The following is a 24254-nucleotide window of genomic DNA, read 5'->3' as shown; positions in this document are numbered from 1 at the left end:
TTTCGATTTTATGCTATTGAATTTTTTTCCAAACAACATCTATTCATAGATGTTAAACTCTAGCTTAATCATTAACTAAATTTCTGCTTGAGTATTAAATCTAAGTGAGAAAAAGATACAAATAATAACACCAAATCACATTAGTTTTATTATGCGTAAGTGGTAGAACTATTATAATATTACATATTTATAAATCATTTTTAAGCGCCAAAAGAGTATAAAAGAAAATAGATACTCTATTAACAAATGAAAAATAGTCCGATTTTAGACTAATTTTAGCATGTGCGGTAAGTCGCTTGATTTTTTATTTTTTCAATATCTAAAATATACAAATAAATACATATTGTATAAGATTAAGAAAGAATGATTGTCTAATAATTTACTATCTATACATGATTAAAAACTTATGCAATATAATCATACATAAAGTTTGAAACTATTTCTACACAGGCACGCACGAGCAACCACAACCCCCCCCCCCCAACACACACACACACATTAATTCAAAGACACAATTGCTAAAAGCTTGATGTTTCTATCGCTAGTTTTGCCTAACTCCTTTATAATTAACCGACCTATGCATGTCCTTTATATAGGTAGATACTTATTAAAATTCATTTATTAAAATCTGAACAATTAAAATGGGTTACAATTAGTCGTAAGAGACTCATTAAAATGGATTACAATTAAGTCGCAAGCGACAATAATTCATAAATGATGTAATTGACCGATACAAGCTTAATATATTTGTTATAAATGACCATTATCTTATACAAAATAAAGTAAACGAAAGTGAATTTTAGTCAAAAAGAAAAAGAAAAAAAATATTATACTTTGTCATTTTTCCAAATGTAATATGTATTTTCGATTTTATGTTAGTGAATTTTTTGCCAACAACATCTATTCACAGATACTCAACTCTAGCTTAATCATTAACTAAATTTGTGTTTAAGTATTAAATCTAAGTGTGAAAAAGCTACACAATAATTACACCAAATCACATTAATTTTATCATGCTTAAGTGATATAACTATTTTGATATTACATACTTATTAATCATTTTTAACGTCAAAAAAATATTTTAAAAAAATGGATACACTCTTAACAAGTGAAAGATAGTTCTATTTTAGACTAATGTTAGCATGTGTTTAAGCCACATGATTTTTTTAAAAATATATAAATTATACAAATAATATCAATTTAATAAGATTTAAAAAGAATAGTTGTAAAAGAATATACATCAACTTACCTTCACTCAAATAAGTTTGAAACTATCTCTACACACGCATGCACGAGCCACACAACCACAGTACACAGGCATATACGCATGCACAGATTAATTCAAAGATAAGATACATGTGGAGGAGGAGAACATCTACATTTAGACACTCTATTTGATTTTTTGATATAGACATTACAATTGCTAAAAACTTGATGTTTCTATTGCTATTTTTGCCCAATTCTTTTTCAATTAACCAAACCATGCAAGTCCTTTATATAGATAGATATATGTTAACACTCATTTATTGAAATCTGAATAATTAAAATTATTAATGATTAAAACGCAAGCGAAAAGAATTAAAATAAGTTTCAATTAAACTACAAACGACAAGAATTCATAAGTGATGTAACTGATACAAGCTTAATACACTTGTTATAAATGCGCATTATCTAATAAAAACTAAAGCAAACGAAGGTGAATTTTAGTCAAAAAGAAAAAGAAAATATAACATTATACATTTATCATTTTTTAAATTAATATGTATTTACGATTTTATGCTAGTGAATTTTTTTCCCTGCAACATATATTCAAAGATATTAGACTCTAGATTAATCATTAAGTAAATTTGTGCTTAAGTAATAAATCTAAGTGAGAAAAAGCTACATAATAGTTACATCAAATTACATTAGTTTTTATCATGCTTAAGTGGTATAACTATTAAGATATTACTTATTTATTAATTATTTTTATACGCCAAAAACAATATGAAAAATTAGATATACTCTTAACAAGTGTAAGATAGTCCAATTTTATATTAATTTTACAATGTATAGTAAGCCGCATGATTTTTATTTTTTTAATAGAAAATATACAAATAAATATAAGTTGTATAATATTAAAAAAGGATGGTTGTAAATACTTTATTATGCGTACATGATCAACAACTTACCCAAAATAATCACACTCATAAAGATTGAAATTATATCTACACACACACACACGAGAACACACAACACACGCGCACACACACACACATTAATTCATTGAAAAAATACATGTGGAGTTGGGAAGAACTAAATTTAGCCCCTATACTTGATTGTTTGAAATAGACATTACAATTGCTAAACACTTGATGTAACTATTGCTAGTTTTGCCTAATTTATTTTCAATTAACCAAACTATGCAAGTCATTTATATAGACTGATACATGTTATAACTCATTTATTGAAATCTGAATAATTCAAATTGGTTACAATAAAAACACAAGCAACAAAAATTAAAATGGGTTACTATTAATTCGCAAGCTGCAAGAATTCATAAGTGATGTAATTAACCAATACAAGTTTAATTTATCTATTCTAAATGTGCATTATCGTATACAAAATCAAGTAAATAAAGGTAAATTTTCCTCAAAAGAAGTCATATTATATATTTGTCATTTTTATAAAAAATAAAACATATTTTTATTTTATATTCGTCAATTTTTTTTCAACGACATCTATTTATAGATATTTCATTCTAGCTTAATTATTAACTAAATTTGTTCTTAAGTACAAAATCAAAGTGAGAATAGTTACATCAAATCACATTAGTTTTATCATTGCTTAAGTGATATAAATATTGTGATATTACATATTTATTAATCATTTTATGAGCCAAAATAATATTAAAAATAGATAAACTCTTAACAAATGAAAGATAATCCGGTTTAGACTAATTTTAGCATGTGTGGCAAGTTGTATGATTTTTTATATTTTTAATATATATAAAAAAATGTATAAGATTAAAAAAGGATGGTTGTAAAAGAATTTATTATGTTTACATGTTCAACAACTTACTCAATACAATCACACACATAAAGTTTGAAACTATCTCAAAACACGCACGAACGAGCACACACAACCACACACACACATTAATTCAAAGAAGAGATACATGTGGGTAAAAGAAAACAACTTTGTTTAGACCCTTTACTTGATTGTTTGACATAAACATTACAATTGCTAAAAACTTGATGTTACTATTGCTAGTTTTGCCTAATTCCTTTTCAATTAACCAAACAATGCAAGTCTTTTATATAAATTGGTAAATTTTAAAACTCATCTATTGAAATCTGAATAATTAAAATGGGTTACAATTAAATCACAAGAGACAAAAATTAAAATGGGTTACAATTAAGTCACAAACGACAAAAATTCATATGTGATGTAATTGACCAATACATGTTCGATTTATTTTTTCTAAATGTACATTATTGTAACATCTCGTAACTTGAAATAAATACGGTTAAGCTAAGAAAAACAAGAATAATCAATCTTGAAAATAAGTAAGGAAATATGAAAATTTCCAGCCAAAAGTGAGTTTTTGTTATGTTCAAACGGTCATAACATCTAGCTCAGGAGAAGTCTAGGTGAATTAATTATATAATTGGAAATTCTTGAGAAGATCTTTCAATGCCGCCGATTTTTCACAAATCCGATGTCGTATGAGGGAGAAATGTCTTTCGGAAGTGGGTTGTTGGACTGAGAAAAGTCCAATTCAAATTTTAGTAAGGGCAAAGTTATTTTTTCACCCTAAGTATTTCTTAATTCGTTTTAAGGTTATATCAGGGGTAAAAACAAGTCCAAAGTCAGTTTTTCAAATGGAAGAACGCTTAGGGTTTGGGAGAAAAGGAGAAAAGAAGATGAAGACCAAAAATCGTCCAAAAACGTCAAGGATCGTGCCTGGATTTCGTCGGGGGTGATATCTTTGAGGTATGTGGGATCTTTTATATTGGGTTACTTCACCACACATCAATTTTTTTGTTCATCCAAATTTTGGATTTATTTCATGTTAGGAGATAAGTTCTTGAAATAAAGTTTGATTTCTTGTTGATTGGATTGTTGGCCATAATAGTTATTGATTCTTGTTAATTCGAGATAAATTGAGTTGAATCCAGTAGTTATTGATAGTAACAATGGTCCCAATTTGTAACGATCTGTTTAGTCGTTTTGAGCAGCAGATTTTATTTCTGGAAAAACTGGCTGAGGTGACGGATCCCACGACGGACCGTCATGGGCACGACGGACCGTCGAGGGGGTCTCATTCCAAAATACTTAGAATTCTGAAATTTGGGTACTGAAATCGACTCACTGAACTTCGTGACAACATAGCAGGACGGACCGTTGCAGGCACGACGGCCCGTCACAGCTTGCGTAATCCCAGTTGGAGTCGGATTTCTGGTTAAGTTTTAAGGGACGTTTTTGACTATTCTTGCCTTAATTATAAAGTTCGTGGGTTTATATTAATAACTCAAATTCTTGGGGGTTAAAAGAGGTAACCTTAAGTTAATTAGTGGGGTATTATTGCCATCTTTTATTCTTAATTATATACTAATTAGGGTAAAAGAAAAAGGGTTTGAATAAGAAAATAGAAAGAACAAGAAGGGAGAGAGAGAAACGATCGAGAGAAGAGGAAAGCACCAAGCTTTGAGGATTAACTTGCTTGATTTCAATTCTTCGGTGGAGGTAGGTTATGGTTTTCATGCTATTCGTAGTAGACTCTCAATAGCGAATGATATGTATTGGTAGTATTGTAAACCGGTCTATATGCTTAATTGTATGCTTGCATGAATATGATTATGTGATTGTGATAAAACAAGCATGATGAAAACTATTGAATCCCAAATCTTGAAAGAAACTTTAATATACATTATTAATGATGATGCCTTAGTATAGAAGAAGGCTTGATGAATTAAAGTAATGGGATTGATGAGGCCTTGGTATAGAGAAGGCTTGATGAATTTATAGAATGATATTAGTGGATCGGAGTGTCACGTTCCGACACATAGTATTAGTGGATCGGAGTGTCACGTTCTGACACATATTATTATTTGATCGGAGTGTCACGTTCCGAAACATAGTATTAGTGGATCGGAGTGTCACGTTCCGACACATAGAATTAGGGGATCAGAGTGTCACGTTCCGACACATAGAATTAGGGGATCGGAGTGTCACGTACCGACACATGTAGGGATCGGAGTGTCACGTTCCGATACATGTAGGAGATCAGAGTGTCACGTACCGACACATGTAGGGGATCGGAGTGTCACGTTCCGACACATAGAATTAGGGGATCGGAGTGTCACGTACCGACACATAGTAGTAGGGGATCGGAGTGTCACGTACCGACACAAGAGGAGGAAAGATAATGAATCTTGAAAGATGATAATATACTCAACTTAATAAACTTAATTCCCAAATGAGTATGGCATTGAGGCTTGAGCCATCATGGATGAACTTGATGGTACTTATTGATGATTATAGTACCTGTTGCTGCTACATGTTGAGTTTTATAGTTGATTTATGATATTACTTGATATATACTGTTCTCTATTTTGAGTTGACCGATGATATCTACTCAGTACCCGTGGTTTGTACTGACCCCTACTTTTATGTTTTCTTCTTGTTATTTGTGGAGTGCAGCAAACGTTCCGTCATCTTCAACTCAGTAGTGATTCTAGCCAGTCTTCGTCATATCGGATATTCAGGGTGAGCTAATGCTTCTAGCTTGGACTGGGTCTTCTTCTTCAAGTCTTGATGACTTGAACTTCCGGCATGGACTAGCTTCTTATGTATTTTTAGCTTTTAGAATACTCTTAGTTTAGTCATTTGATCGTAGATGTTCTTGTGATGATGACTTCCAGATTTTGGGGAATAATAGATGTTGAATTTTAGAAGTTAATGAATTGATTTTATTAATGAGTTTAAGTCTTCCGCATTACTTTATGTTGATATTACCTTGAAATTTTAAGGTTTAGATTGGTTGGTTCGCTCACATAGGAGGGTAAGGTTGGGTGCTAGTCGCGGCCTGGATTTGGGTCATGACAAACTTGGTATCAGAGCATTAGGTTCGTTGGTCTTATCACACAAGAACAGGTCTAGTAGAGTCTTAAGGAACGGTAGGGGGACGCCTTTACTTTTCCTTGAGAGGCTATAAGACTTTAGGAAAATTTCACTCTTTCATTCTTTCTTTCGTGCTACTACTTGAGTCCAATTGGTATCTAGGCGATACGAATTGGTATCTGACCATCTTCACTCTCTTTCGCAGATGGTTAGAACTAGAGCAACGACTACGCCAACACCAACACCGGCCAGACAAGAAACAATTGAGCCAGCCACTGGGGCTGTGGCTCGAGGAAGAACAGCGGCAAGGGGCCGTGGTAGAGGTCGTGGGAGGACGTCCTCTAGGGGAAGAGGACGAGCACCTAGCCCATCTGATACTAGGGCAGTGACTCCTCCACCGACTGAGGAAGTAATAAGAGAAGGGGAGGATGGGGAAACTGAACAAGTGCAGAATGAGGGATTGCCACCCCAACCTACCCCAGAGATGATCAATCAGGTTCTGGCTTATCTTAGAGGGTTATCTGATCAGGGCCAGACACCCCCAGTGTTTTCTGCACCAGCACCTCAGGCTCCGGAGGTACAACATGCGGCTACTATGGCTCCCCGCATGGATGTTCCATTGGAAATAGGCACGTTTCCACGTCTGACTACTGGGCCTATAATGACAAATGATCAGCATGAACTTTTCAGTAAGTTCTTGAAATTGAAACCTCCTGTTTTCAAGGGTGCGGAATCTGAGGATGCTTACGATTTTCTGGTTGACTGTCATGAGCTACTACACAAGATGGGTATAGTAGAACGGTTTGGTGTTGAGTTCGTGAGTTATCAGTTTCAAGGGAACGCCAAAATGTGGTGGCGGTCACATATCGAGTGTCAACCAATAGAGGCACCACCTATGACTTGGGCCTCATTCTCTAGCTTGTTTATGGAGAAGTATATCCCCCGAACTTTGAGGGATAGGAAAAGGGATGAGTTCTTGAGCCTAGGCAAGGTAGGATGTCGGTCAATGCATATGAGGCTAAGTTTCGTGCATTATCCCGGTATGCCACTTAACTGTTTTTCAGTCCACAAGAGCAAATTCGCCGGTTTGTGAAGGGGTTGAGGTCAGAATTGCAGATTTCGGCCTTACAAATAGCGGCAACGGCAAAATCCTTCCAAGAAGTGGTAGACTTTGTGATAGAAGTGGAAGGAGTTAAGCCAGACGACTTCACCACAACATCGACATCAAAAAGGTTTCGAAAGGGAGGTGAGTTTAATGGTTCTTACACTAGAGGACAGGGTTCGGGAAGTTACTCAGTCTGACCAATTCAGTCTTCACTACAGACTGTAGTTGGGGGATCACCTCAGACCGGTCAACACTTCTCCGAGAGGCCTATGCTTGACTCCAGAGAGTGTTATGGATGTGGGGAGATTGGACATATTAGGAAAAATTGTCCCAGACAAAGTTATAGACCCCCAATAGCTAGAGGTAGAGGTGGTCATGGTAGAGGCCGTTATTCTGGAGGACGTGGTGGTCGAGGTAATGGTGGTCACCAAAACGGCAGAGGTAATGGGAAAACTGGGGCCACTACATCACAACATGGTAGGGGCAACGGACAGACGAACGATAGGGCCCATTGTTACGCTTTCCCTGGGCGGTCTAAAGCGGAGGCATCTGATGCTGTCATCACAGGTAATCTTCTGGTTTGTGATTGCATGGCTTCTGTATTGTTTGATCCTGGATCCACGTTTTCTTATGTATCTTCCTCATTTGCTAATGGTCTAAATTTACATTGTGAATTACTTGATATGCCTATTCGTGTCTCTACTCCGGTGGGTGAGTCTGTGGTAGTCGAAAGGGTATATAGGTCTTGTTTGGTGAACTTTGTGGGGAGCAACACTTATGTAGATTTGGTTATCTTAGAAATGGATGATTTTGATGTAATTCTGGGTATGACTTGGCTTTCTCCGCAATTTGCAATCTTGGATTGTAATGCTAAAACGGTGACGTTAGCCAAGCCCTGGACAGACCCGTTAGTGTGGGAGGGTGACTACACTTCCAATCCGGTCCGCATCGTCTCCTTTTTTCGTGCTAAGAAAATGATTAGTAAAGGGTGTTTAGCTTTCTGGGCACATCTCAAGGATGACACTACCCAAGTACCTTCGATTGAGTCGGTTTCAGTGGTTCGTGAGTTTCTGGATGTGTTCCCTGCAGATCTTCCTGGTATGCCACCGGATAGGGATATTGACTTCTGTATTGATCTGGAACCAGGTACTCGCCCCATTTCTATACCCCCTTATAGAATGGCTCCCACGGAGTTAAGAGAGTTAAAAGCACAACTTCAAGAGTTATTGAACAAAGGCTTCATTAGACCAAGTGCATCCCCTTGGGGTGCTCCGGTTCTATTTGTGAAGAAGAAGGATGGGAGTTTTCGGATGTGCATAGACTACAGACAACTGAATAAAGTAACTATTAAGAACAAGTATCCTCTTCCCCGCATTGATGACTTGTTCGATTAGTTACGAGGTGCTTGTGTCTTCTCTAAGATTGACTTGAGATCTGGTTATCATCAATTGAAAATACGGGCAACGGATGTGCCAAAGACTGCTTTTCGAACGAGGTATGGGCATTACGAATTTGTAGTGATGTCTTTTGGCCTAACGAATGCCCCTGCTGCGTTCATGAGCTTGATGAACGGGATTTTAAAGCCATATTTGGACCTCTTCGTGATCGTATTTATTGATGATATATTAGTATACTCGAAGAGCAAGAAGGAACATGAAGAGCATTTGAGAATGGTATTGGAAATGTTAAGGGAGAAAAAGCTTTATGCCAAGTTCTCTAAGTGTGAGTTTTGGCTAGATGCAGTGTCCTTCTTGGAGCACGTGGTTTCTAAGTATGGAGTGATGGTGGATCCTTCTAAGATTGAGACAGTGAAGAATTGGGTAAGACCTACTAATGTGTCAGAAATAAGGAGCTTTGTTGGGTTAGCTAGCTACTACCGTCGATTCGTCAAGGGATTCTCTTCTATTGCTTCCCAATTGACGAACTTGACTAAGCAGAATGTTCCATTTGTATGGTCGGACGAATGTGAGGAAAGCTTTCAGAAGATCAAGACTTTGTTGACTACCGCACCTATCCTTACCTTGCCAGTAGAGGGTAAGAACTTCATTGTTTATTGTGATGCATCCTATTCTGGTTTGGGTGCAGTACTAATGCAAGAGAAGAGTGTGATTGCTTATGCTTCAAGGCAACTAAAGGTGCATGAACGTAACTATCCGACCCACGATTTGGAATTGGCTGCGGTGGTGTTTGCATTAAAGCAATGGAGACACTATTTATATGGGGTTAAGTGTGAGATCTATACGGATCATCGTAGCCTGCAGTATGTCTTTACTCAGAAAGATTTGAACTTGAGACAGAGGAGATAGATGGAACTACTGAAGGACTACGACATCACTATTTTGTATCATCCGGGGAAGGCGAATGTTGTAGCGGATGCTTTAAGTAGAAAGGTGGGAAGCATGGGAAGTCTAGCTCACTTGCAAGCTTCTAGACGCCCTTTGGCTAGAGAGGTTCAGACTCTAGCTAATGACTTGATGAGATTAGAAGTAAATGAGAAGGGAGGATTGTTGGCTTCTGCGGAGTCAAGATCTTCTTTTCTTGACAAAATTAAGGGAAAACAGTTTGATGATGAGAAACTAAGAAGAATCCAAGATAAGGTATTGCGAGGAGAGGCTAAGGAAGAACAAATCGATGAGGAAGGTGTTTTAAGAATCAAGGGAAGGGTATGTGTGCCCCGTGTTGATGAATTGATCAACACTATTCTGACAGAAGCTCATAGTTCAAGGTATTCTATACATCCGGGTGCAACCAAGATGTATCGTGACCTGAAGCAACACTTTTGGTGGAGTAGAATGAAGCGCGATATTGTTGACTTCATTGCCAAGTGTGCAAACTGTCAACAAGTAAAGTATGAACACCAAAGGCCCGGAGGAACACTTCAGAGAATGCCTATTCCGGAATGGAAATGGGAGAGGATCGCAATGGACTTCGTGGTTGGTCTTCCAAAAACGATGGGTAAGTATGACTCCATTTGGGTGATTGTTGATAGGTTAACTAACTCTGCTCATTTCATTCCGGTGAAGGTGACTTACAATGCAGAAAAGTTAGCCAAGATCTATATCTCAGAAATCGTTCGATTGCATGGGGTTCCACTATCCATCATATCAGATAGGGGTACGCAGTTTACTTCTAAGTTTTGGAAAACATTGCATGCGGAATTAGGTACTAGGTTGGACCTTAGTACTGCGTTCCATCCTCAGACCGATGGTCAGTCTGAAAGGACGATTCAAGTGTTGGAGGATATGCTTCGTGCGTGTGTGATAGAGTTTGGTGGTCATTGGGATAGCTTCCTACCCTTAGCGGAGTTTTCATACAATAATAGCTATCACTCAAGCATTGATATGGCTCCATTTGAAGCATTGTATGGTAGGAGATGTAGGTCTCCCATTGGTTGGTTTGATGCATTTGAGGTTAGGCCTTGGGGTACTGACCTTCCGAGAGAATCGTTAGATAAAGTGAAATCTATTCAAGAAAAGTTGTTAGCGGCGTAAAGTAGACAAAAAGAATATGCAGATCGAAAGGTTAGAGACTTAGAGTTCATGGAAGGTGAACAAGTCTTGTTGAAAGTTTCGCCAATGAAAGGGGTGATGCGATTTGGTAAGCGAGGTAAACTTAGACCAAGGTATATTGGTCCATTTGAAGTACTTAAGCGAGTAGGGGAGGTGGCTTATGAGTTAGCCTTGCCTCCAGGGCTGTCCGGAGTGCATCCGGTATTCCATGTGTCTATGTTGAAAAGATATCATGGGGATGGAAATTACATTATCCGTTGGGATTCAGTTTTGCTTGATGAAAACTTGTCTTATGAGGAGGAGCCTGTTGCTATTTTAGATAGAGAAGTTCGCAAGTTGAGGTCAAGAGAGATTGCATCCATCAAGGTGCAATGGAAGAATCGACCGGTTGAAGAATCCACTTGGGAGAAGGAGACGGATATGCGAGAAAAATACCCACATCTGTTTACAGATTCAAGTACTCCTTTTCGCCCTTGTTTTCCTTCTTGTGATCGTTCGGGGACGAACAATGGGTAAATTGGTATCTAATGTAACGACCTGTTTAGTCGTTTTGAGCAGCAGATTTTATTTCTAGAAAAACAGGCTGAGGCGACGGACCCCACAACGGACCGTCATGGGCACGACAGACCGTCGCATGGTCTCGTTTCAAAACACTTAGAAAATCTGAAATTGGGTACTGAAAATCGACTCTCTGAACTTTGTAACGAAATGGCAGGACGGACCGTCACAGGTGTGACGGACCGTCACAGGCCCTTGGTGGAAATTTGGGTCTCTGAACTTTACGACGACCTACAGGACGGACCGTCGCAGGCACGACGGCCCGTCACAGCTTGCGTAATCCCAGTTGGAGTCGGATTTCTGGTTATGTTTTAAGGGACGTTTTTGACTATTATTGCCTTAATTATAAAGTTCGTGGGTTTATATTAATAACTCAAATTCTTGGGGGTTAGAAGAGGTAACCTTAAGTTAATTAGTGGGGTATTATTGCCATCTTTTATTCTTAATTATATACTAATTAGGGTAAAAGAAAGAGGGTTTGAATAAGAAAATAGAAAGAACAAGAAGGGAGAGAGAGAAACGATCGAGAAAAGAGGAAAGCACCAAGCTTTGAGGATTAACTTGCTTGATTTCAATTCTTCGGTGGAGGTAGGTTATGGTTTTCATGCTATTCGTAGTAGACTCTCAATAGCGAATGATATGTATTGGTAGTATTATAAACCGGTCTATATGCTTAATTGTATGCTTGCATGAATATGATTATGTGATTGTGATAAAACAAACATGATGAAAACTATTGAATCCCAAATCTTGAAAGAAACTTTAATATACATTTTTAATGATGATGCCTTGGTATAGAAGAAGGCTTGATGAATTAAAGTAATGGGATTGATGATGCCTTGGTATAGAGAAGGCTTGATGAATTTATAGAATGATATTAGTGGATCGGAGTGTCACGTTCCGACACATAGTATTAGTGGATCGGAGTGTCACGTTTCGACACATAGTATTAGTGGATCGGAGTGTCACGTTCCGACACATAGTATTAGTGGATCGGAGTGTCACGTTCCGACACATAGAATTAGGGGATCAGAGTGTCACATTCCGACACATAGAATTAGGGGATCGGAGTGTCACGTACCGACACATGTAGGGGATCGGAGTGTCACGTTCCGACACATGTAGGGGATCGGAGTGTCACGTACCGACACATGTAGGGGATCGGAGTGTCACGTTCCGACACATAGAATTAGGGGATCGGAGTGTCACGTACCGACACATAGTAGTAGGGGATCGGAGTGTCACGTACCGACACAAGAGGAGGAAAGATAATGAATCTTGAAAGATGATAATATACTCAACTTAATAAACTTAATTCCCAAATGAGTATGGCATTGAGGCTTGAGCCCTCATGGATGAACTTGATGGTACTTATTGATGATTATAGTACCTGTTGTTGCTACATGTTGAGTTTTATAGTTGATTTATGATATTACTTGATATATACTGTTCTCTATTTTGAGTTGACCGATGATATCTACTCAGTACCCGTGGTTTGTACTGACCCCTACTTTTATGTTTTCTTCTTGTTATTTGTGGAGTGCAGCAAACGTTCCGTCATCTTCAACTCAGTAGTGATTCTAGCCAGTCTTCGTCATATCGGATATTCAGGGTGAGCTAATGCTTCTAGCTTGGACTGGGTCTTCTTCTTCAAGTCTTGATGCCTTGAACTTCCGGCATGGACTAGCTTCTTATGTATTTTTAGCTTTTAGAATACTCTTAGTTTAGTCATTTGATCGTAGATGTTCTTGTGATGATGACTTCTAGATTTTGGGGAATAATAGATGTTGAATTTTAGAAGTTAATGAATTGATTTTATTAATGAGTTTAAGTCTTCCGCATTACTTTATGTTGATATTACCTTGAAATGTTAAGGTTTAGATTGGTTGGTTCGCTCACATAGGAGGGTAAGTGTGGGCGCCAGTCCCGGCCCGGATTTGGGTCGTGACAATACTCTATTAACAAGTGAAAGATAGTCTGATTTTAGATTAATTTTAGCATGCCTGGTAAGTCGTATGATTTTTATTTTTTTAATATATAAAATATACAAATAAATATAAATTGTATATGATTAAAAAAAGGATGGTTGTGAAAGAATTTATCATCTATACATGATCAATAACTTACCCAATATAATCATAAACATAAAGTTCGAACTATCTCTACACACTCATGCACGACCACGCACGACCACACGTATACACGCACACATTAATTCAAAGAAAAGACACACGCAGAGCAAAGAAAACAACTATATTTTGCCCCTCTACTTGATTATTTGTCATAGACATTACAATTGCTAAAAACTTGATGTTACTATTGCTAGTTTGCCTAATTCCTTTTTAATTAACTAAACTATGCAAGTCCTTTATATATATAGATTAATACATGTTAAAAATCATTTATTAAAATTCGAATAATTAAAATGGATTACAATTAAATCACAAGCAACAAAAATTAAAATGAGTTACAATTAATTTCCAAGCAACAAGAATTTATAAGTGGTGTAATTGAGTAATACATATTCAATATATTTGTTCTAAATGTGCATTATCTTATACAAAATCAAGTAAATAATTTTGAATTTTAGTAAAATATATAAAATCATATTATACATTTGTCATTTGTTTCAAAAATAATACATATTCTTTTTTATTTAATGGAATTTTTTCCCCAGAAATATCTATTCATAGATATGAAAGTCTAACTTAATCATTAACTGTGTTTGTGCTTAAATATTAAATCTAAGTGAGAAGAAGCTACACAATAGTTACATCAAATCACGTTAATTTTATTATATTTAAGTGATAAAACTATTGTGATACTAAATGTTTATTAATCATTTTTAAGCGTCCAAACAATATGTAAACAAAATAAATACGCTCTTAACAAATTAAAGATAGTTCGATATTAGACTAACTAGTATATGTACCCGCACGTTGCGTGAATAAAACTTTTTTATAAAAAAAATTAACAAAATTTATTATTCTCTTTGTAATGTTTTATTTTAAAAAAAATTACAAATCAATTAACTTATTTATTTGTGCATATTATAGTATTATTTTTATTAACACAAAATTTAAAATTATGTTTATAGATATGATTTTAGCAACGCGCGGACGTATATGAATAGAAGAAGACTCCAGGAGCATTATGATTAAATGTGTTTATCCGCATATGCACGTTAATACATATATTTTTAGTTAGTAAACACAAAATTTAATAAATTCTCAAAGTATTGCTTAAAATTATAATTATAAATGAACGAAATAGTATACCTCCTTTAAAATACTTGTCATATTTTTTTTAAAGTCAATTTAATAAATACCCAAAGCTAAAATTTAATTAGATTAAATTAATGTCACGATCTAAAATAGACGTCATGACACCCGTCTTATTCCACCAAGACAAGTCAGCCTAAAACTCAACCACTATAATAAAAATGCGAAAATTTTACAATCAACTTAAAAATACCCCCAAACCTGGTTGTTACGTGCACAAGCCTCTAAAGTATTACAACTGATTCAAAAGAACACTAGTCTCAAATGAACTTGTTTCTAGAATAGAACAAGATCATAACTAAACAGAAAGAAAGTACGTACGGACGACAAATAACTATCTCACAAATCTCCAAAAAGCCTCATAAAAGAAGAGAATGACAAGTATCACAAAAATTCAGGCTCGTAATCTACAAAAAAAATTGTAGAAGCAAGGGATGAGTACCAAATCACATGGTATTCAGCAAGTAAACCTTTAAATGCAAGCTAAGGGGATGAAATACCGGTAATCCTACCACCCCAACCGAACCTTCACAACTACAACCTGCATAAAACTCCGTCCAGCCTAACAGCTCACAATTTACATAGCACATAGCTCAACAACAACATTTTCAAATCACATATCCTCAACAATCATACTTTGACAAATCACATATCCTCAACAACAACACTTTAGCAAATTACATATCCTCAACAACAATACTTTAACAAATTATATATCCTCAACAACAATACTTTAAAAAATTATATATCCTCAACAACAAGCTCAGTATTCATCAATCACCAATTTCACATAAAGGCATTCACAAGATCAGAAAAACACAATATCAAGTTCAGTAATGATAAGTATGTGCAATGCAATGAAATGCAATGTCAAGTATAATGATGCATGTCTGATCTAGTGATATACACCCGTTGTCTCTCAGTCCAGGACCCATGGAAAACATATTTGTCCATGCATCCATTCCGGCGTGCGATACGACCCTCGATTAGTAACAATCTGGCGCGCAATACGTCCCTCGATATATAGTATCCATCTCGATGTGTGATATGTCCGCAATACGATCCTTGAAATTGTATATCCTCTTTCATTTCTCATTCTTTTTCAATGCATATAACACTTGTCACAACCATGTCTCAGAACAGTGCAAATGACATGTTCACAAAAATAACGAGAAGATGACCATTTTCATAACATTGCACAGTTTACTACAACATCAACAATGATTCAATAAGCCTTTCAAATCATTCTCCATTATCAACACATCACACACAAGCAATTATTGGCGTTGCCTTTTATTACCCTTTGTTTTCATCATTAGAATTAATCAATGTGGACAAGTCAACTCATCGCCAAGTACCATTACTCGCAAACATATACCACAAGGAAATACACACATTTCATTCACTTAACAAGGTTTAGAAATCCACTTGCCTCAAATAGTCGAACAATTACTCCGGAAATTGAGCCTTCCCTTTTCATTGAACTTCTAAACCAATGCAATCTATTCAACTAATCAATCACAAAAAGTTTTCAAAAATAACAACACACATATTACAATAGGTCTAGTCTATAACCAAATACTTACACAAACCTAAAATCAAGTTCCTAATTTTTTATGCCAATAATTATGTAACCCTCCTATTGTCAAATTTCGAGTTTAGGATTACATTCCGACTTCTCCCATATCATAATTCTAGTAGTATTCATATAATAAATAACTCCTTATATTCAATGATCTACCCTAATATATCAAAAATTAAATCATAATATGATAAATATAAGATTAAATTGGAAAAACACTAAAAACCTAAATTATGAACATACCTTTTCCGGTTACGAAAAAACTAAAACTTTCAACATTTAAATAGACACAAGTTAATTTCAAAATCCTTTTCTCCAGCCTATCCTTCTAATTATTATGCTATAATTTGATAATAATTATTGAATGATTACTAACATATTATATCCTATCAAACCATACTTCTCTCTGACCAATATTCTGACGTCATTCATCAACAACAAACCAAGTTATAACCTGCTTCATTCTATACCTACCAAACACCTTGGCCGTTAATAGACTTCTACACATTAATCAACCAACATGACACACCCACCAATAGGAATAACCATCTTAATTAAATTTGAAAACTAAATTGTTACCTCTAACATATAGTAATAATAAAATAACAAAATGTTACCTTTATGCATACTCAATTCATTGTTTAAAGGCAGTGACCTACCTGAAACATGAAGCTTGGCCATTCTTTTTCCTCCCATTCATCCGCCTAGATAAGTTTCCTCCTCTTTTTTTCTAAATTAATTCTTTATTAAAAAGTGATAAAACCCAAATTTATTTTAATGAATATAGCCAAATAATATATATTAAATAAATGAAAAATTGTATATAATAGTAAATTAATAACCTAAAATAAATGGAGTAGCTAGGGTTTGATTTAATTGTGCTCCATAGCAAACGTTTGCAAAAAATTGTCAGACACCTCTCTCCCAAATATCTCGCTCTCCACTCTCCTCCAATCTCTCTCTCGCTTCCTCACTTTTTATACAAACACAAGTGTATAAAGGTTGTTTCTAATTATATAAAGCAGAGAAAATTGTATAAATACAAATATTTTTGTTCCCCTCTTCCAGATCTCGCTCACCACTCTCCCAAATCTCGCTCGCCACCCTCGCCTTTCTCACTTATACAAACAGAAGTGAAATGTATAAATTGCGTTTTTGTATAAAGCGTGAGAAAATTGTATATACACATGTAAGTACATATATTTTCGTCCTATACACCTATAATTGTACAATAAAAATACTCCCCTGCCCAGTTTCTTTTGCCTTCTCTCTTTCCCGATTTATACAATTTTCAAATTGTATCTATTTCTCTCTTTCTCATTTTATACAATTCGATTCAATTGTATATTCCTTGTCAAGTCTCTTTTGTCTTTCTCTCTTTTTCATTTTATACTAATTCAAATTGTATATAATCGTTCTATACACTTATAATAATACAATTAGTTTTATACAGTTCTCTGCCCAAGTGACTTTATCTTTCTTGTTTTATACACTTCGTTTTATACAATTTGTTTCAACTATATATGTCACACCCCTTTTTCACGCGGCGGCGTAAGAGTTTTTCCAATTTAATTGACGTAATTAATTAGGGGATTATTTTAGTTTTTTCAGAATCGCCACTCAGAATTGAGTTATGGTGTTCCAGGTAACCTTTTATTTAATCCCTAATCAAAAGGAAATGACTCTTTGTTTGGTCTGTGAACCAGTTCAGGTAAGGAATTCTATTGACCGAGGGGAAGGTATTAGGCATCCCTCGAGTCCCGTGGTTCTAGCACGGTCACTTTATGGACTTTTATAACTTAAACTAATTTTTGAATATTATATTATTAAGACAAATGTATTTACCGTCATTCTTTGATTTATATTAACATATTTAAAACTGTACTATTTTATAAAAAAGGTGATGTTTTTACACATTTTTATTAATTATTTGTTTATTTTTCATGCTTTCAACATGTGCCTGCTTCTTAATTTCTCTCTTTTATTTTATTTTTTTTATTTGTTTTTTTATTGTATTTTTGTTTCTCTCTTCTTTTCTCTTTTTGTACTAATTTTTCACTTTTTTTTTTTAACTTTCCTTATTTTATATTTTTGGTTTTTACATTGATTTTTCTTCTTTTTCTTCTTACCTTTTTTTAAAAAAATAGTTGTGTTTTTTTTTATTGATCATACTAAAATATTTTATTATTTTTTAACACTATACTTTATTTCTTTTCATTTTTTCAGTATTTTTTATTAAATTTATTCTTCCTGTATATTTTCTCCATTCTTTTAATTATATATTTTTTTATTTTTTCGATTATCATCACTATTTCTTTTCTTCTTCTTTTATTCACATATTCAACCTCTTTTCCTAATTCCATTTTATTGTTATTATCTTTTTCATCTTTTTTTCTTTCAATTTATTATCCTCTCCTTATCCTAATAAGTTTATTATTATTATTTTTAATAGAATCTAAAAATAATAATGTAAGACAACACACATAATATAATATAAACTATAATTTAATACATTTCTAAACACAACCAAACAAGGAATTCATTCAAATTAGTAAAACATGAATATAAAAATTTGGATAACTATGCATTAGTATCATCAGAATCATAATAACTATACATATTATCATTAAAAACTAAACATGAAAAATAAGAATAGACTTAGACAATAATTTTACTTAAGCATGAAATAAACTATGAGTTATTTAATATGAAATAAACTACGGTATATTATAGCAATTTCACACAAAATATAACTATATAAGGGATCTAAACATAAAGTTGATATGAAATATTTGAACAAACTTCATATAAAAACATAACGGTTTAACCACATGTGAAATTTGACAACTTCAATATATTGCAATCAATGCTTGTATAACCTGATATTAAATTACTAAAAAAAATAATTAAATGGTACCTCTTGCGAAAATTCCACCAAAAGAAAACAATTCGAATAAGGAACCGCGAAAGTAAACCCAACTTCAACTTTTGTTTTTGAGTCAAAGCAAAATATGTGAATATATTTACTGATTTTTGTTTGTGGGAGTCTTTTTCTTTTTGTTTGTATTTTTTCTTCACAATTTTTTTCTTCTTCTTTCTTGTGATCCCCCTTTTTTTATGTGATGTTGTCTGTATATTATAATAGTGTAGGTGTGCAATGTGTACGTGTGTACATGTGTAGTGTGAGTGTCACGACCCAAAACGAGTCGTGAGTGGCACCCACACTTACCTCCTTAGGTGGGCGAACCGACACATCTAAACCCCAACATATTCCAATAGTTCAACTATAAATAATATAAATAATGTGGAAGCTCCAAAAGATACTAAGCAACCAATTTAAATAAGTTTCTAAAGCTTAATACTTATCATCCCAAAATCTGATAGTCATCACATCAAGGACATCTAATCTCCAATACTAAGTCTAAGAATATTGAATACACTAAAATAAAGAATAAAATGGTATGTGTCCGAAAGTATAGGACACCATGTCGTGACCGAGAGAATCCAACACGAGCTTGAATGGATAGCTCACCCTATAACTTGATATGCGGGAGGCTGGCTAGAGCTGAGGGAAATCAAAAGTCATAGGTACACTCGCTGCATTTCATAAAAGTAAAACAAAGAAGAAAACAAGTAGGACTCAGTACGAGGCAACATGTACTGAGTAAGTATCATCGGTCAACCCATAATAGTAACTAATATACAAAGAATAATAGTATGAACTCAACTATAGCACTTAACATGTGATAAGCAACAAACAACATGAACAAGTGTCAATAACAATAAAGTAAACACGTATTAAGTCAACGGTATCAAGATCACACATGAGGACTCATGCCTCCAAACCAAACCATTTTTGGGAGTTGAGTACTTTGAGATTGAATATCTTCCATTAATTCAACATATTTTTTCTTTAATATTATCATTTCGGAATGTGACACTCCGATCCAAAAATACCGTATCGGAACGTGAAACTCCGATCCAAAAATACCATGTCAAAACGCGACAATCCGATCAAAAAATACCGTGTCGGAATGTGACACTCTGATCCAAAAATACTGTGTCGGAATGTGACACTCCGATCCAATTATACTATTAATTTATTCTTTATTATCACCGCTTTCAATTCATTGTTATAATATTTTCATCAAGCCTTCTTTATTCAAGGAATCACTTCGATAGATAGGATTAGAGAATATAAATTCTACGGTCTCAGGATTTCGGACCAATCACAAACCACACAATCAAATCACACAATCACACAGTCAAGTACATAGATAACTTCACAATATCATTCAAGGCATATTAATCACTATTAAGAGTTTACTATCAAATAGCATAAACCATAACCTACCTCCATCGAAGAACCGAATTCAAGCAAGCTTTAATACTTTTCCTTTCCTCAATGCTTTCGAACCTTTCCAATCTATCAATTATATATACATAATTTGTAAGTTTAAAAACTTATAATCACTCATGAGTTATTCTATGTTTAGCTTAGACCCAAAAATTCACCTAATTCTATGATCAATTTCCTAAGTTCAAATCCAAGGATAAGCCTTAATTCCTCCCATTAGCATAATTTTAATGTACTTTATATACTGTACTACACCTTATATTTAATTACGTATTAAAATATGTTAAAACTTGAACCATTACGTACTAAAAATTTTTACATGTCCAATAGAATCGATGACATTCTCTTTTATACAATTCATTGTAATCTATACAACATATAATTTGTAAAACTAATTAAATCAAACAATCTATCACTATTTGGGTATAAAAAAAAGACTCATATACTTATATTCAAACCCAGGCGATTGGCCAGCAAGTTTCAGCCCAATTTATTTTATAAAATTAACAAATAACGTCAATCCTACATTCGCCAATCACTGTAAGCTTCAATCCTTTAAAATAATAATTTCCTACACTACATATTCTAATCATTAACTTCTAATTCTTGGCCAAATTTCATGCAATAATTATTCCTACCATTAATTAACAATAACTAGGAGAATTGGGTTCATGCTGTTTCAATTCAATATCATTCGAATTTGTTTACACATTAATGATTCATGGCTGCCATACTTTTTCAATCAACAATTTGTACTTAAACCTATCTCGTAGCAATTTAGCATACACCTGAACATTTATAGTTTTACAAGAACTAATATATTCTTTCCACCAATCTGCATGTTACGAATTCATAAAGAAACTTACCGCTAAACGAATCCACGCTTAATCTTTAATGTAGCTGAGAGGTAAGCCGTCTTTCTCATTGTTCTTCTTTTTTCCTCTTTTCTTTTCGTCTACAGATTATTTGTTACCTTAGTTATTATACTCACGTAATTATAATAGTTATAAAAGTGACCCACCATTAATTATAATATTATTTCTTAACCATTAACTAAATAAATTAGTAAAACTACCCCACTAATTCATAATTATAATTATGAATAGTCCAAAACACCCACTTAAATCTATCAGAAAGTATTTTCTAACATAAAAATTTCTAGTGCCCAAACCGACTACACGGGATGTTACAATAGATATCAATTTACCCATCGTTCGTCCTCGAACGATCAAAGGAAGGCAAGCCAAGAAAGGATAGTTATCTCAATGATTATTCCAAAATATTAATACCCATTGTCTCATCTCAATAGTATCAAAAACTAGAGATCTACACCTCCCCTCATAGAATGTCTCTAATATAATTGCCCACATACTTGGTTATCAAACTCAACATTCATTGAAGTCAACACTCTTAATAATAACAAAACGTATAACTACATCGATCATCTACCTTACTCTCAAACCATCATTAGTATCAAAGTATGCTTATCAAATACATGTTCAAACTATGGCTTTCTCTTTCTATTTAAGCATTTCCTGACAGATACGAGTCCCAAATAAGGCCTATAGCACTAATTTCAAACGTGATAGTACCTTTTCATTGAGACAAAACTATTAAATCACACCCAAAGTCAACTCTACACCACTTTCACATATCATGCTTAAGGTACCATTTTAAACCATTATATATATCATGCCAACACTTAGGAAAATTCCTTTTATACCATTACGTACTAAAATATTTTACATGTCCAATAGAATCGATGACATTCTCTTTTATACAATTCATTGTAATCTATACAACATATAATTTGTAAAACTAATTAAATCAAACAACCTATCACTATTTGGGTATAAAAAAAGACTCATATACTAGTATTCAAACCCACGTGTTTGGACAGCAAGTTTCAACCCAATTTATTTTATAAAATTAACAAATAACGTCAATCCTACATTCGCCAATCACTGTAAGCTCCAATCCTTTAAAATAATAATTTCCGACACTACATATTCTAATCATTAACTTTTAATTCTTGGCTAAATTTCATGCCATAATTATTCCTACCATTAATTAACAATAACAAGGAGAATTGGGTTCATGCTGTTTCAATTCAATATCATTCCAATTTGTTTACACATTAATGATTAATGACTGCCTAACTTTTTCAATCAACAATTTGTACTTAAACCTATCTCATAGCAATTTAGCATACACCTGAACATTTATAGTTTTACAAGAACTAATATATTCTTTCCACCAATCTGCATGTTACAAATTCATAAAGAAACTTACCGCTAAACGAATCCACGCTTAATCTTTAATGTAGCTGCACAGGTAAGCCATTTTTCTCACTGTTCTTCTTTTTTCCTCTTTTCTTTTCGTCTACAGATTAATTGTTACCTTAATTATTATACTCACATAATTATAATAGTGATAAAAGTGACCCACTATTAATTATAATATTATTTCTTAACCATTAACTAAATAGATTAGTAAAAATACCCCACTAATTTCATAATTATAATTATGAATAGTCCAAAACACCCACTTAAATCTATCAGAAAGTAATTCTAACATAAAAATTTCTAATGCCCAAACCGACTATACGGGTTGTTACAGTGAGTGCAGGTCGTGGGGGGTGAATGGGGAGTGGGATCGTGGGTCCTTTTTTCTTTTATTTTTTTTAATATTAAATATATATATATATATATATATATATATATATATATATATATATATATATATATATAATGATAATTATATAATTATTAATTGTTTTGTGTAAATAAATAAATAAAGCAAAATGGGTAATTAAAACAAAAAAGACATAATTAAGAAATATTAGTTTATTTAAATAATATATGTAATATATATATATATATATATATATATATATATATATATATATATATATATATATATATATATATATATATACATACATACATATATATATATCCTTTTTTTAACAATCAAAATAAACTTATCTAATAAAAATTATATTTATGTTGTTTATTCTTATATCTTTTAAATAAACTTAATGAAAATAATAAAATAAAATAAAAAATTAAAAAAAAGTCAAAATATATTTAATTTAGATTAATAAAATTATTTATGCTCTAAAAATTGGTGTTAAACTTAAATTCGATCAAAATTACGTGTCTACAGTTTGCCCCTCTTTGACTAAAAACACGAAGAGTTTTTCAGACAAAGAAGTAGACAAAGCGACAAGTTTTGACCAAACTCTTATTTGAAAGACCAAAATTTGTGCGACTGGGTCCTTGTTTGGACATCCTACGTATCCCGGGTGATAAGGGAATCAGGTCACTTGTGGTTCGAGGAGATAAAGTGATGAGTTGGAAGTTAAGTGAGGTTCCATTGAGGCTCCAGATCACGGCTCTTATCCTTACATAAAAAATGAAAACTATTAGTCAAAAGAAAAACAAATGTACAAACTTCTATCCACGCAGCTTTTCTTGAATTTTGACTTTAAGATATCACCTAGATTTTTGAGTGAATATCTTTACTTAGAATTGGAATGGAGGCTGAACTTGCCACCTAGACGGAAATTTTAACATTCTTAAAAATGACAACTTGAAAAATGTTCTTGAATGAATGCGTATTTTCTTGATCAAAAGTTGACTAGTAAAAGATGTGCGAAAGTCAGGCTGCTACATGCATTGAAGAAGCTAATTCTAACCATCATGGAATTGATTATTCTAAAAATTTTGAAACTTTGTTCTTGAATTTAAAATCT

General features: G+C 33.7%; 1 protein-coding gene across 1 annotated transcript in view; it reads left to right on the top strand.

Moving 5' to 3' along the window:
* LOC138341905 (uncharacterized) overlaps positions 1-24254 on the top strand; it is a 34490-nt gene that overhangs the window by 9447 nt on the left and 789 nt on the right. The window lies entirely within an intron of this gene.

This window comes from Solanum lycopersicum, chromosome 1 (genome assembly GCF_036512215.1).
Source record: "Solanum lycopersicum chromosome 1, SLM_r2.1".
Classification (NCBI taxonomy): Eukaryota; Viridiplantae; Streptophyta; class Magnoliopsida; order Solanales; family Solanaceae; genus Solanum; species Solanum lycopersicum.
The sequence above is the reverse complement of the archived record's forward strand: the minus strand, read 5'-3'. Positions and strand labels throughout refer to the sequence as shown.